The following is a 14,063-nucleotide window of genomic DNA, read 5'->3' as shown; positions in this document are numbered from 1 at the left end:
GTTCCACTGAAAAATTGTTAGTATGCATCAATAATGCATTTTGTTTTCTCTTAGCATGTCATGGGTCAGATAACCCTTGTCTGAGAGTTAAAAATCCCTCAGACAAGGGTCCCCTGTGTGGGCTGGAGTTGGGGTTGGGCAGTGGCAGCAGAAGGCGCTGCTCCTGCCAAACCTGCAGGTACACCGTTAGCATTCGTCTGTGATCCAGCGCACGGCAGACCCTGTATCTGTTGGCCTCCTGCAGCTGAGGTCCCCACAGCTGGCTGAACACCTGGCTGTTCTGGGTTTTTGAGTCCAGCGGCCTGGCTCCTGGCCTGAACAGCTCCTGCAGGCTGGTTTGTGAGCACAGTAGGCATGTACACTCCCAACTGGCCCATTGTAGCAGCCATCTGAAACAGTAAAGAGAGAAAAGATACTGTAAAGAGGCAAGGGAGGGGCAAGTATCGCAGTGTCAGTGGGATCACTGAGTTCACTAAACAGACTGTTTGAACAAGCTTGGAGAAGATAAAAATCTTGGCTGTGTTACCTGAAGTTCCTCCGAGCTAAGACTGCCAAGAGGAGAGCTCTGGTAAGGAATGACAGCATGTGTCAAGTTAAATTTTCTCAGAAAGAAAATTGTGAAATTGCAAATAACATTAATTAAGTTTTCCAAGAATGTTGTGTACTCACCATGGGTTGCTGCAGCATGTATACAATCTGAGGATTCTGTGGATGAGTATTAGATTAGATCATTTTAAGTTTTTTCTGTGTTCTGCATTAGAATATTATTATTAATATTATTATTATTATTAAAACAAATGCAGAGGCACCTGTTGCTGTTGCTGCTGCTGTTGCTGTTGTAGTTGCATTGCCTGAGTTGCATCTACTGAAGGAGCAACTGCTCCTGCAGCATTTTCTGCAGGTAATACTGGGGTGTTGGGAAGCTGATTTCCTGGAATTTGTGGAAGAGTTGATTCCAGAATCATTGGGTAACCATACGGGGTGAACTGGGGGAGAGAAGATAAGATAAAACACACACCAAGAATTTATGCACTGACACAAGTTACAAATGTAATATTAACTCCCTATTCTAAAAGCCAAAATACCAGTGTCTTTATTTACACAACGCTGTCTCAGACAAAAGAGTTTTAGGGTGTTTCATGTATCCTATGCAGTACATGTTCACAGCACATGGTAGAAAGAAATATCTTGCTCTGCACTGTGGGAAGAAAAAAATAAAGGAAAAGTCTTTCAAGTTGATTTGGCTCTTGGTTGGAAAAGATTTCATACACGGTCCGGCATAAACATGTATGCTTGGTGTATGTGTGTAGTCTCCAGACGCACAGACAGTGTGTCTCTTAGCTTACCAGCTGATTCCCATAGGGTGAGGAGAACATAGATAAGTATCCATAAGGTGGAAAAATCTGAAAAAAGCAACAATACACATTTGTGAAAAAAGAGGGAAAGGATTAAAAGAAGAGTTAAATATTTTTCAGTAAATATTATTCAGTTTTTTCCACTTTTCCCCTCCCTCTCTTTCTACCAGAGGCTGCTGTGGCATCGTCAGCTGGTGAGATCCATAGAGGCTTGGCTGCATGGGCATGATCAGTGGACTGCCTCCTTGTGGATACCAGGTGTACTGCTGCAGTGAAGGAATGAGCTTCGGATCAGGCTGCTGCAGAACTCCAGCCTGTGGTTGACCACTGGGAGAAAAAGGGGCCGGTGTGGGAGCGTCTGGTTTCTGGTTTGCGGCTATAACAGGCTGAGCACTTTGAGTTGGAGTGTCTCCTCCTTGTGACTGCAGGGGAGCATGGACATTTGAACTGACCTGGAAAAAAAACAAAAACAAAGACACATGGCAAAATTATCACATAAGACTTCATAGAATGTCAAATGTTAACTTAAAATATATATTTTAAACCATAACCAATATGAGTCTACTTACTGGTACTGCAGAGACCACCATGGCGAAGCATGACAGTAGGGTTATGATAATCATTTTCAAGAAGAAAACAAACTCAATGTCGTTTTGAATTGGTTCCCACTCTGAGGGACTATCTCTGAAACTGCATGCAGGGGAGCTTCAACTTATGCATTGCTCACAGACTGGACCAACCAATCACATGGCAGACTGAAAAAGATAAATTTGACCTAATCATCTGCTGAATGAAGCAGGGAGGTGGAAGCCGAAGAAAATCTACTAAGTACCCTAAACTGCATGTTTTCCTTCATTTATGATGCTGTAATGTCTCTTGAAATGAATAAACAAATGCATAAGAGTCGAGGCCTTGTGGTTTTCCTGTTACTCAGGGCACCTATGGGTGCGGCTGATGTGTCAGTGTCTCGCTGTTGTAATTGCAGTGTGGTCAAACCAAAACTGTGTGATGTGCAAAAAACCCTTAAAAGACAGACATGCAATAAGCTTAAGCTGCTACAAACGTAAAGATTAAAGTTTGATAAGTTAATGTAAGACACAAAAAAAAAACCTCAGTGAAACTCATCGGTTCATTCGAACGTTAAAACATTAAAATCTAAAAATGGGTTCAAGTGCTTCACTTGAATATACTTAAATATAATTTGTATCCGATCCTTGTTGTCTTTAGCTGTGCTGTTTTGACCTACTTCAGATTTTAAATTCTTTGTAGACCACCTCAAATCAAAGACAAGAAAGACGACCACGTATTTTTTTGTCCACATTTGATAAAGGAATATCTCCCACTTATTTTATGGTGATAAAACATATTTCTAGCAACATCACATGGTAAAACAGCAAACAGAATCTAGAAGACAAGACAATTTGGGTATAGGACCCATATAATAACAATATGTCACTATTATTATTATTATTACTATTATTATTATTATTATTACTATTATTATTATTACTATTACTATTAGTAGTAGTAGTAGTAGTAGTAGTAGTATGCCTTTCTTTTCATTTATTTCCCTCTTATTTCTCTCTCTATATATATACATATTTATGTGCATTTTGCTCATAATATATTTAAGAATTTTGAATGCAAATTGCAATGGGGTAGACAGACAGACAGACAGACAGACAGACAGACAGACAGACAGACAGACAGAGATAAAATAAGGTTCCTATACAAGGATCTTCTTTCGACTGACATTTTATTTTGAAATTATTTTGATTTTGAAAAATCAAATTCTCAAAGCATCAAATACAACAATCATTAGGTGGTTTACAAAATTTATCAAGTTTCAAGTTAGACAGACATCCACAAAACAGATTGCATTCATAATGACCATGTGTGCAAAACAAACATACAGTAATAGTAAGCGATAACACTAGCTGTGTAGAAAAAGGTGCATGTTTACAAGAATCTTAATCATTTTCAGTCAGCTCAATGGACCAAACAGTGCAGTGCAATCAGTGAAAATATTGATGAAGAGGGTGGATGAAGGTGAAAAAAAAAAAAAGCATCACGACGAGTTTATCTGAAGAAGCACAGAGTCGTATATTACCAGCTCAGCACTCATCCTTTTCTTAAGCTACGTTGATCCAGGGTTGGTGGTGTGTGTACCCACTGAGTGGATATTACACTAGCATGTCGTCAACACTGCTCCCACTAATGTCTGGAAGCCTAGTCTCTAACAAAACTCATCCTTACTCAGCTGACTAAATGCCTGCCTAAATTTTACATGTTCCAAATCACAATGCAGTGTATAATTCCAGTATATACATACGGCTTCATTTCATATGAAAAAAATTAAACAAAACATTATTATAAGTGAAGTCAGGACCCAACACTGAAATGTGAAAATATGCAAACAAATATAGTATGCAATGTTTTTATATGATATGTCAATAAAATGTGGTTCAGCCCTGGCTTCAAGATAACAAAATCCTAAAAACACACATCAAAAACCACACAGGATCCATTTCCCTTTTATACTGTAACTTTGTGTTGATTATGTTGGAAAATTAATGTCAACGTAGCATAAGCTATAATTTATTTTTAGATCAGTGCTGTTCACCTATTGTCTCCTCGCGGAGTTGTAATGGTAGTGGTCCTGGAGGACTGTGTTGTGGTTGAAGTTGATGGCTGAACAGGTGGTGGTTGTGAACACAGAACAGGAAACAAAGCACAGAGATTGAATGAAGGTCTAATCCATGGGTATCTGCCACGCTGCTGCAAAAATATTAAAATTGAATTGATACCAAGTTTTAGATTACTCTATTTACAAACAATTGTGGAATAATTTAAGTCTCACCTCGCTACTGTAAGACTCACTGCTGTGCGAATGATGACAGTTCTGCAGAAACATGTAATTTATTTGCTTTAAACATTAGCAGAAGAGGTTTTTACAAGTCATGAAAATATCAAACAAAAACTGTTTAGACATTTTTGTACTTACGCCCACAGAGGAACTGACCAAGTACAAAATCATCAGAAGAAAGACTTTCATCTTGCACTTCAAAGTGTAATTCAGTTCCCTTGATAGTCAGAGTTGCTTGTATGCAACACTAGAGTATGAGAGTAAACAGCAAAATGATGAATGAAATCAAGCTCGTGTACTCTGCCTCCAAGATGGTACTTGGCTTTTAAACAGACTCCGTGTGCCCACGCTCATCTCCCACGTTAAAGGTGTTACTTCATCTCTGATGTGGTCAGTTCCCATGGCCTCCTCCTGAGGCGAAACCAAACTAGGCGTAAACACAATTTCGTTATCAGACTAGAGCGTGCTTTTGCAACATTAAAGGCCCACATCCTGTTTATAATCCTGAAAGGTTTAAATTATTTAATCCCAGCCTACTTACACACACACACACACACGCACGCACGCACGCACACGCACACACTGCACTTTGTGTATGATTGAAAATATGAATATGAATTACATTTTAAGTAAAGTTTAGAAGATGACTATGTTAAAACATGTTACAGATATACATTGAAAAGGATGGTAAATATTTGCCAGTCATGGATGATTGATAGGTTGTTAGGTGCTATATACTTGCGAAACTGTTGCCTAGAGCCTCATTTCCACCTCAGTGCCTACTCAATCTTTTCCAAACACTGTAATCATCTTGTTGACATATGGTGAACCTCATTTTATTTCCTCTACAGCAGTCATAAGATTTTACACCTTCTTGCAAATGCCTTTGAGAGATTTTACTTCTGATGGTGGAATTAAAATATATGAGTGACTTCCCCCCCCCTCCCTTTCTATTTTTGTTTTATTTTCCTGCAAAGCAACATTAGCATCAGACTGTTTATCCGCATCCTGTTTGTAATGCTGAAAGACTTACTTGTCTTTTCAAATGAGGTTACCAGATAACATTTTTAATCCTAAGACCTGCTTGTTATAAAATGAACACTGCAAAGAGTAAATCAATCCTTATAGCATTTTTTAAATGTTTCCAGTGGAAGAAAATCTCAACATTTTTTGTGTTACATAACTATGGGATGGACTCTCTTCTCCAGTAGGCTGGCACTGATCTTCCCAGAAAGGCTGAGTAATGTGATCCCCCTTGAAATGTGCCCCCATAGTCCCATTTCTTGAGCGAAATCATTGCCCCAGTATTCCCTCCAAGAGGAGCTGTTCCTAATTTCCATGCAAGAGGCATGTCAGCCAAGACAGCCCCACATCATCCAGAGCTTTGAGAAATTCATGGCAAAGCTCCTCCGACCAGGACCTTACCACTAAGGAGTAGTTTTAAGTACCCCAGTGCCCCCCTTCATCTGATTCTGATTCCACTATGGAAGGCATGTCAGTGGGACCCCATGCCCACTCTATAGAGCGTGGGTAGGAAGCTGCTTCCCCCTCCTGAGCAACCTAACAGTTTGCCAGAGACCAGAAAGTCTTGTTCTAAAAACTCCTAGGACTTGCTTCATCTACTGCTATCTCTGCACCCTGCTTGGCCTGCTGATATCTGTCAGCTGCCTCCAGTGTCCCAAAGCTAACCAAGCTTGGCAAAACTTGCCTACCAGCTCTCTTCACCTCCAGTGATATGGTTCACAGGTTACTGCCGTGACAGGAACCAGTCGCAACTCCATATATCTGCCACAACCATGGGAGTGCTAAGAATGATCCACTTGGACACAAGGTCCCCAGGCACTCACAAAATGTTCTTGAAGTTCTGGCGGAGGTGGGAATTGAAGACTTCATGTACAGGATCCTCTGCTAGAAACTCCCAGCACTATATTGCTTGAGTACAGCAAGCCTGTCTCAAATCTTCCCCGTGACCTGATCCAACTCACCACCAGGTGGTGATCAGTTCCTCTCACCTGACTGTCAAGACATATGACTGCAAATCTGATGACATGATTACAAAATTGATCATTAACCTGTGGTCTATGGTGTCCTGGTCTATGTACAATACTTAATTGATATACAACAACTGATCTGTTGATACTTTATACAGTACCACAATCAGGATAGATTAGGGATTAGGGACAGGGATGAGAAAGAAAGCATATTTCTCCCATATTGGCTTCTCTTCTTTGGATCTCTGTTAGATCTAGAATAGAATTTAAATTCTTCTTCTCAAATACAAGGTCCCGTCTTATCTTAAAGACCTCATAGTGCCATATTATCCCAGTAGAGCACTTTGCTCTCAGACTGCTGGCTTACTTATCTGGCTTACCAGACATTTACTCTGGATTACCTTGGCCTCCAGTAACACTGTGAGAAATCTTGGAGTAATTTTTGAGCAAGATATGTCCTTCAATGCACATATTAAACAAATATGTAGGATTGCTCTTTTGCATTTACACAGTAATTCTAAAATTTGAAACATCCTGTCTCAGACTGATGCTGAAAAGATAATTCATGCATTTATTACTTCTAGGCTGGACTATTGTAATTCCTTATTATCAGGCTGTCCTAAAAGCTCCCCAAAAAGCCTTCAGCTGATACAAAATGCTGCAGCTAGAGTAGTGATGGGACTAAAAGAGAGAGCATATTTCTCCTATCTTTGCTTCTCATAAATTAAAAATTCTTCTTCTCACATACAAGGTCTTGAATAATCAGGCTCCGTCTTATCTTAAAAACCTCATAGCACAATATCACTCCAATAGAGCACTTTGCTCTCAGACTGCTGACTTACTTGTGGTTCTTAAGCTACTTAAGAGTAGAATGGGAGGCAGAGCCTTCAGCTTTCAGATCGCTCTTCTGTGGAACCAGCTCCCAGCTTGGACAGACACCCTCTCTGCTTTTAAGATTAGGCTTAAAACTTTCCTTTTTGATCAGGTTTACAGTTAGGGCTGGATCAGGTGACCCTGAACCATCCCTTAGTTATGTTGCCATAAACCTAGGCTGCTGGGGGGTTCCCATGATGCACTGAGTATTTCTTTTCATTCACATCTTTTTACTCTGTTTATAAACCAAATCACATTTAATCATTAGATTATTAATCTCTGACTCTCTTCCACAGCATGTCTTTCTCTCCCCTCAGCCCAACTGGTCGTGGCAGATGACTGCCCCTCCCTGAGCCTGGTTCTGCTGGAGGTTTCTTCCTGTTAAAAGGGAATTTTTCCTTCCCACTGTTGCCAAGTACTTGTTCATAGGGTGTCATTTTGACTGTTGGGTTTTCTCTGTAATTACTTTAGGCTCTTTACCGTAAAATATAATGCACCTTGAGGCAACTGTTTGTTGTGATTTGGCGCTATATAAATAATTCTGAATTGAATTAATTTCATCGGGCTTCAAATGGAGATTTTGACATGATACTGATATGATAATTATGCTAAAAGGTCCCATGTGACAGTATGAATGCTGTACATCAAATGCCCAGCAAATGTCAAATAAATAAGCTGTTAAATGGGGCTTTGTGTGACCAGGTTTTTGCTGAAACATTTGGCTGAAAAGATTCAGACACATTTACAGGGCCTCATCACAACTCTACTGGCTAGGACACTCTGGAAACCACAGAACAGGGATCCACACTACCAACTACCAATGAGGGATAGGGGAGGATGCAACAATTGAAGAACTGAAGAAAACACAGTGTTTAAATACACACACGGTAATTAGGGAGAAAGGACACAGCTGTGGAAAAAAATACACAGGCGAACAGAATCCTGTTCACCTGTGTCAGGGAACAGGATAAGTTTTTGGCCAAAGGGAAGCAAAACTAAACAGAATGCACACAAGACAAGAGTTACCAAAAATAAAACCATAAATGACTAAGCACAACAGACAAATGCAGACTTGACACACAGGGACACAACCACACTGAAAAACCACACTAAAAAAATGTAACAGAAACTGAATATTCAAAACTGAAACACTAAGGAGTCACACAAAGCTACTTTTATTAAACTAAGAATCTAAATAATAAGCAAACTGAGAAAATCAGAGGACATTAACAATATCAGAACTTCAGAGATCAAACAAAAACACTTGGCCCCAGCATTTCAAAACCCCAACCTAAAGTCACTGAGCACCCCTGCCCACTACCTCATACCATGGCCTCTCCAAAGTTGAATTTATATGTCTACAAATATCTGCATACATGTCCAGTAAGATTGGCCATAAGAATAGGAATATTACATGTATGGAGTGAACATGATTTTTTTTTTTTTAATAAACAGACTACCTCTATCTCTAAATTTCTCTCTCTCTCGCTCTCCCTATATATATATATATATATATATATATATATATATATATATATATATATATATACATATATATACATATATATATATATTTCATTTCATTTAGAATTTTCAGCTGCTACATTCATCTTTCTCAGTAACAGCAATTTTTACACAGTAGAATACAGACATGCATTAGGTTCTTCATTATTTTAAGTATATTCCATTTCACTCCACATTGTCAACCTATCCTCTAACAATCAGTTAGCTTCTGTTTATATTTCCAGATATTTACAGTATACTATACTTAGGCACTTCAGATATTTCGATTGCATAAAAAGTTTGGTATTGGAATATTAGAAATTAGCAATAGACAAGGCAGGTTAGACACACCCTCTTCACCCTCTTCACCCTCATACAGGATTTACAGCAGAAACACTAACAAACAGTAATGTCCTGCGGAAATGAGACAGTTGTTTTTTCAATCTCGTAACTCACCTCACTTGCCTCTACACAACATGTACTGTTGCAACATGTAATTCATGTTTTAAAGACTGTTATTGTGATAGCAAATCTGCTCAAGATAATGTTGCCCTCAGTGTTTTCATATTAACAGCTGAACTCATTGTAACTGTTAAGAGTGAGAGAAGTATCGCCTTACTAGAATTGTTGGTCTGCAACAGGTATCTGTTTGTAAGCCAACAACTATCGATGCTAATAATCAACTGTACAATATTTTCCAATTAAAAGAGCCAAAATCTATATTATTGTAGTTAGATTAGTGATACTACATTTGAAAAACCACAAATTAATTTTACATTTCTAGTGGTTGAAGAGAAACATATATTATCAACATGCTTTCTATTTCTGGATTAATTAGAAGATGCTAAAGAGAACACAGAGATTTGAACTGCCATCATTACATAAACTACAAAATTAAGAAAGCACTCCTTATGACAAATCTGATTAAAGCAGTTGTAGACCAACATCTAACACAGGTTTTATCCTTGTTACTTTGGAACAGTAGTAGTAGTAGCTCGGGTATTGGAGCTTTTAGCTAATGTGGTAGTTGCAGCTGGTGTTGTTATAGCTGTAGTAAGAAGAGAAGAAGTGGGAGACAGAGAGCTTCAGAGAGATGGCAAGCAGCCTGAGAAACAATCAGAAATATTTATCACCACTTATATAGTACAGGAAATGACAGCAATAGGGAGTCAAGAGTGTTGAAAGTTGAAATCTAAAAAAAATCAAATAAAACAAGGAACTCACTCCACAAAGATGGGAGCCAGAGGGAACGTGAATAACTCATTAAGATCCCAAGTTAAACCAAAAAAAAAGTGTTGTTAAATGGACTGGCTCTTATGTAGCACGTTTCTACTCTGAGCTCTCAAAGCACTTTATAAAACATGCCTCATTCACCAAAGTACTTCTTTCTATGCTCAAGTGCTTTCTATCTAATAGGCTACATTTATCTCACATTTGCTTTCGTCTGTGTCAGGTCTTTGCTGGGTTTTTGTTTTATTTTGTTACATAAAGACGTGACTTTCAAATCCTGCTCATTTGCTGTAGATAGATGTTATGGTCTGCTACTTCTTTCTTTGTCCTTCAGTTAACCAGTTTACTCAATTTGTTTATACAGACACACTGCACACCATGCTGAGACAGATGTTTTTAACTAATAGCGCTTTGGGTGTCTCCTTGTTGTGCAAAAATATGTATTTTATTCCATCTATCTGTGTAATTGTTGGCAGTTTCATAGATTCAATTTAAAGAAATTGGAACAAATGTGTTTTTGTGACAAACTGTTAGTAACAAAGTGCCTAATGATACATTTTAAAATTGATTGATTGCTAAGTTGTCTGTTATACGTAGACACAACACAGGTTCATCGCTTGAGTTAGGCTTCTTTTTATACTTGCAAGATTCATGTCGAGGTGGCTCTTGGCCTCAAGAGCCACCTCGACAGGACAAGACTCAGCTGTACATCTGCATCTGAAGGAGAAAGGGCACTCTTTTGAGGATGCCAATGTTCACATTTTGGGGAGGAAAGACAGATGCCATCTATGTCCACTGTGAACAACCATCTTTAAACAGAGGAGGTGGATGACGTCATCAACTTTACCCCACTTACAGTGCTGTCCTGAGCTCCCTTCCCAGACGTCTCAAGCCCCATTCACACCTTTGTTCCAGTAACCTCAATAGGTCACATGAAACTATGGAGCGAAGTCCTAAATTGGTTTCACCTGAAACCACTGATTGCAATGACCCATGCCTCCTCTCTGATCATGCACATGAACAATAGAGGGTCATAACCACCTCCAAGGGACTACGCCCACAGGGGTTTAAATACCTGGGTCTCTCCACCATTTGGTTTGAGAACTGGAGAAAACCTTTTGGATAAGAAGTGAAACGTCTTCAAGAAACAAAAAAAAGTCCAGTCACCTTTTTTCAAGCTCCAGACACTACTATGACCTGGATGACTGAGAACCTACACAGACAAGAAGTCAGATAGAAATTCAAGCTTCACTGGGTGTTCCCTGTTAACTGCATAAGCCACTAAGTCTCTTGATTTGTAACCAGGTACTTCCATCTGTTTACCAGTTTGCCGCAATGAAAGGGTGGAGACCTACATTACAGTGGTAATATACAATGTTTTCTGATTGTATGAAATTAATATTTAGATTCAAATACTGGACAAATCCATTAAACTCTATTGTTTCTGATATTTGTGATGAAATGACTGCAACATATTCGTATCATCCTGTCCATGTGGGGCTTCTGTCTCTAATCAGCCACACCTTAAAATATGGAGGAGGAGGAGGATTTCTTAACAACGATGATCCGCAACTGACATACTGAGTGTGTCGAAACGTTTGACTGCTACTGTATATAAGAAGAGCTCAACATTCATCACTACATCACTACAACAACCTAGTTCACTGTGAGACAGCTGTAGGACTTGAGGTAATTGAATCTTTATTCTCAGTATGTTCTGCGTAAGGATTGTAGAAGAGCATTTGTTATTTGCTTGCATTAATTTGTTTTTATTGTCTCTTTTTTTCCAACAGATAAATAACTGAAACCATGCTGAAGGTATTTCTGCTCGGATGTCTCCTGAGCCTCACTCTGGCTCATCCTGTAAGTGTTATCTTAGACATGATCAAACTCAATATCATTATAAGTGATTATATATGCACATTCTATTGTAATAAGTAAATACAAATAATACTGCATTTTTGAATTTTCTACAGAGGGACAAGGGACACAAACACCCTGCCCACTCCAACTCTAACTCAGGAGAGGTGAGTGCTTTCTTTATCCTCCACAATTAAACCACACCCGACCATCGCTTTCTGTAAAACTTCAGGGGGGTTTTTTTCAGGTGACCAACGACACTTTGCAGCAGATCCTTGCCCTCCTACAAGCACTTGCTACAACTACTACTGCAACAACTACTACGACAGCTGCACCCACTACAACTCGTGCACCATAAAACCTGAAATGAAACCAAAGATCAACGAGTGATTTTAAGCCACCATTACATTTCTGACATCAGCACAATGTTGTGTCAGCTTCTTCTGCTTTCTTGAGAATGCACAGCTTTAGTTTTTCTCTTTCCCAGATTGATTCATGCTTCTTAATCAGTGTTTCTGCTCACTGTTGTCTTTAGTATCTGCCAAATAAAGTTCATAAGTGAAAATCATGTAGACTCAGAATGTTTTTTTTCACTATCACTTCTCTATTATACAGTCAGGTCCATACGTTTTTGGACAATTACACAATTTTTTCCTCTCTAAACCGCAACAGTAAATTTTAAATCAAACAGTCAAAATGTCATTGAAGCAAACTTTCAGCTTTTATTTAAGGGGTTTTACAAAAAATAATGCATTTACTGTTCAACAATCACAGACATTTTTGTTTGTAACTGGACAAACTGACATCATTTTAAATATAGGGATTGTTTTTAATACTTCAATGAAAATTACTTAATACTGAAATTTAAAACCCACAAACCACCAAATACTGTGTTTCCTCCCTTGAGATGTTCTTCTAGGCCTTTATTACAGAGTTGCTGCTTGTTTGTGGATCTCTTTTTTGTCTTCAGCAACTCCTGTATTGGGTTGTGATCAGATGGCTGACTTAGCCATTTCTTTGCATTGAGAAAATCTTGGGTTGTTTTTTCAGTATGCTTTGGGTTATGTATTTGCATTGTGAAGCAGAGACTATACACTAGTGTGTGAAAGTCTTGAGCCACTCCCTATTTCATTATGTTTTGCTTTCCAAGGAGGCAGACTTTGTAGTAATTTTTAAAGTGGTCTTGAGTAATAGTTCTCCAGGCTTTCTGAAGGTCTTTCAAAGTTTTTCTTTGGACATTGGCTGATATTTCTTGCATTTTTTAAGTTCAATACATTTTCAAATTAATGTTTTTTTTTTTTTTTCTGTTAAGGTACTTAGCACTGAGCTATGAATCTTACAAGTATAAAAAGACACCTAACTCAAGGGATGAACCAGTGTTGTGTCTGCACATAACAGACAACTTAGCAATGAATCAATTTGAAATTGTATCATTAGGCACTTCGTTACTAACAGCTTGTCACAAAAAACACATTTGTTCCAATTTCTTTAAATTGAATCTATGAAACTGCAAACAGTTACACAGATAGAATAAAAGAAGTATTTTTTGCACAACAAGGAGACACCCAAAGAGCTATTAGCTAAAAACTCAGTATATCTCAGCATGGTGTGCAGTGTGTCTGTAAAAACAAATTGAGTAAACTGGTCAGCTGAAGGACAAAGGAGGAAGTAGCAGTCCTAAACATCTATCTACAGCAAATGAGCAGGATCTGAAATTCATGTCTTTCAGAAACAAAATAAAACAAAATCCTGACACAAAATCCTGACACAGACGAAAGGACAGCCCATCCTCTTGTGTACCAGTGTAATCGTCATGCATTTTCAGTTGTTCAGGGTCAGTTTACCTCCCCACACAGGCTCTAAAAACATATTATTTTATAATAGAGAAAGCTGAACATTACTTATTGATATACAGAATTCAATTAATCTATTTGGTGGTTAGATTTTGATGGCCCATTAAAGCAGAACTGAATCCTAACAATGACAGAAATTAGGGCAGGACCCCACCAGAGTCTAGACACGGGTGGTGGTGGTGAGTGATTTGGGTAAGGTGGAGATGGGTAGGAGGTGGGTTGCACAAATAAGTCTGCATAGAAGAATGAGAGGTACAGTAAGCAGTGAGAATTAAAGTATGCAAAGTGGAGACATATTGACTTGAAGAGCACAGTGCAGAAAGATGACTGGACTAGAGCAATGATGCCAGCTTTGAGTTTGACAGCATGGAAAAGCAGAAGTGATGTGAAAAATAAACTAGAAGCCAAATATCCAGGAAAGCAGACAGAGGAGTGAAAACAGAGCTTCTTTATTGAACTTACGCCTAAGCTTCATTACAATTAAATTTACAGCATAAACAGCGGGAGTACAACACAACAGTAACATACAATG

At 38.6% G+C, this 14,063-nt stretch overlaps 2 long non-coding RNA genes across 2 annotated transcripts; one reads left to right on the top strand and one right to left on the bottom strand.

Annotated features, from left to right (window-relative positions):
• Window positions 1-962: 962 nt before the first annotated feature.
• Window positions 963-1,581, bottom strand: LOC115774269 (uncharacterized). Its single transcript, XR_004019185.1, has 3 exons — window positions 1,523-1,581; window positions 1,347-1,403; window positions 963-986 (listed from the first exon to the last, which is right to left on the bottom strand). It is a non-coding gene; the product is annotated as an uncharacterized LOC115774269 (long non-coding RNA).
• Window positions 1,582-11,473: 9,892 nt separating this feature from the next.
• Window positions 11,474-12,195, top strand: LOC115797889 (uncharacterized). Its single transcript, XR_004021464.1, has 4 exons — window positions 11,474-11,507; window positions 11,612-11,681; window positions 11,795-11,845; window positions 11,926-12,195. It is a non-coding gene; the product is annotated as an uncharacterized LOC115797889 (long non-coding RNA).
• The last annotated feature ends 1,868 nt before the right edge of the window (window positions 12,196-14,063 follow it).

This window comes from Archocentrus centrarchus, chromosome 1, assembly GCF_007364275.1.
Source record: "Archocentrus centrarchus isolate MPI-CPG fArcCen1 chromosome 1, fArcCen1, whole genome shotgun sequence".
Lineage (NCBI taxonomy): Eukaryota > Metazoa > Chordata > Actinopteri > Cichliformes > Cichlidae > Archocentrus > Archocentrus centrarchus.
The sequence above is the reverse complement of the archived record's forward strand: the minus strand, read 5'-3'. Positions and strand labels throughout refer to the sequence as shown.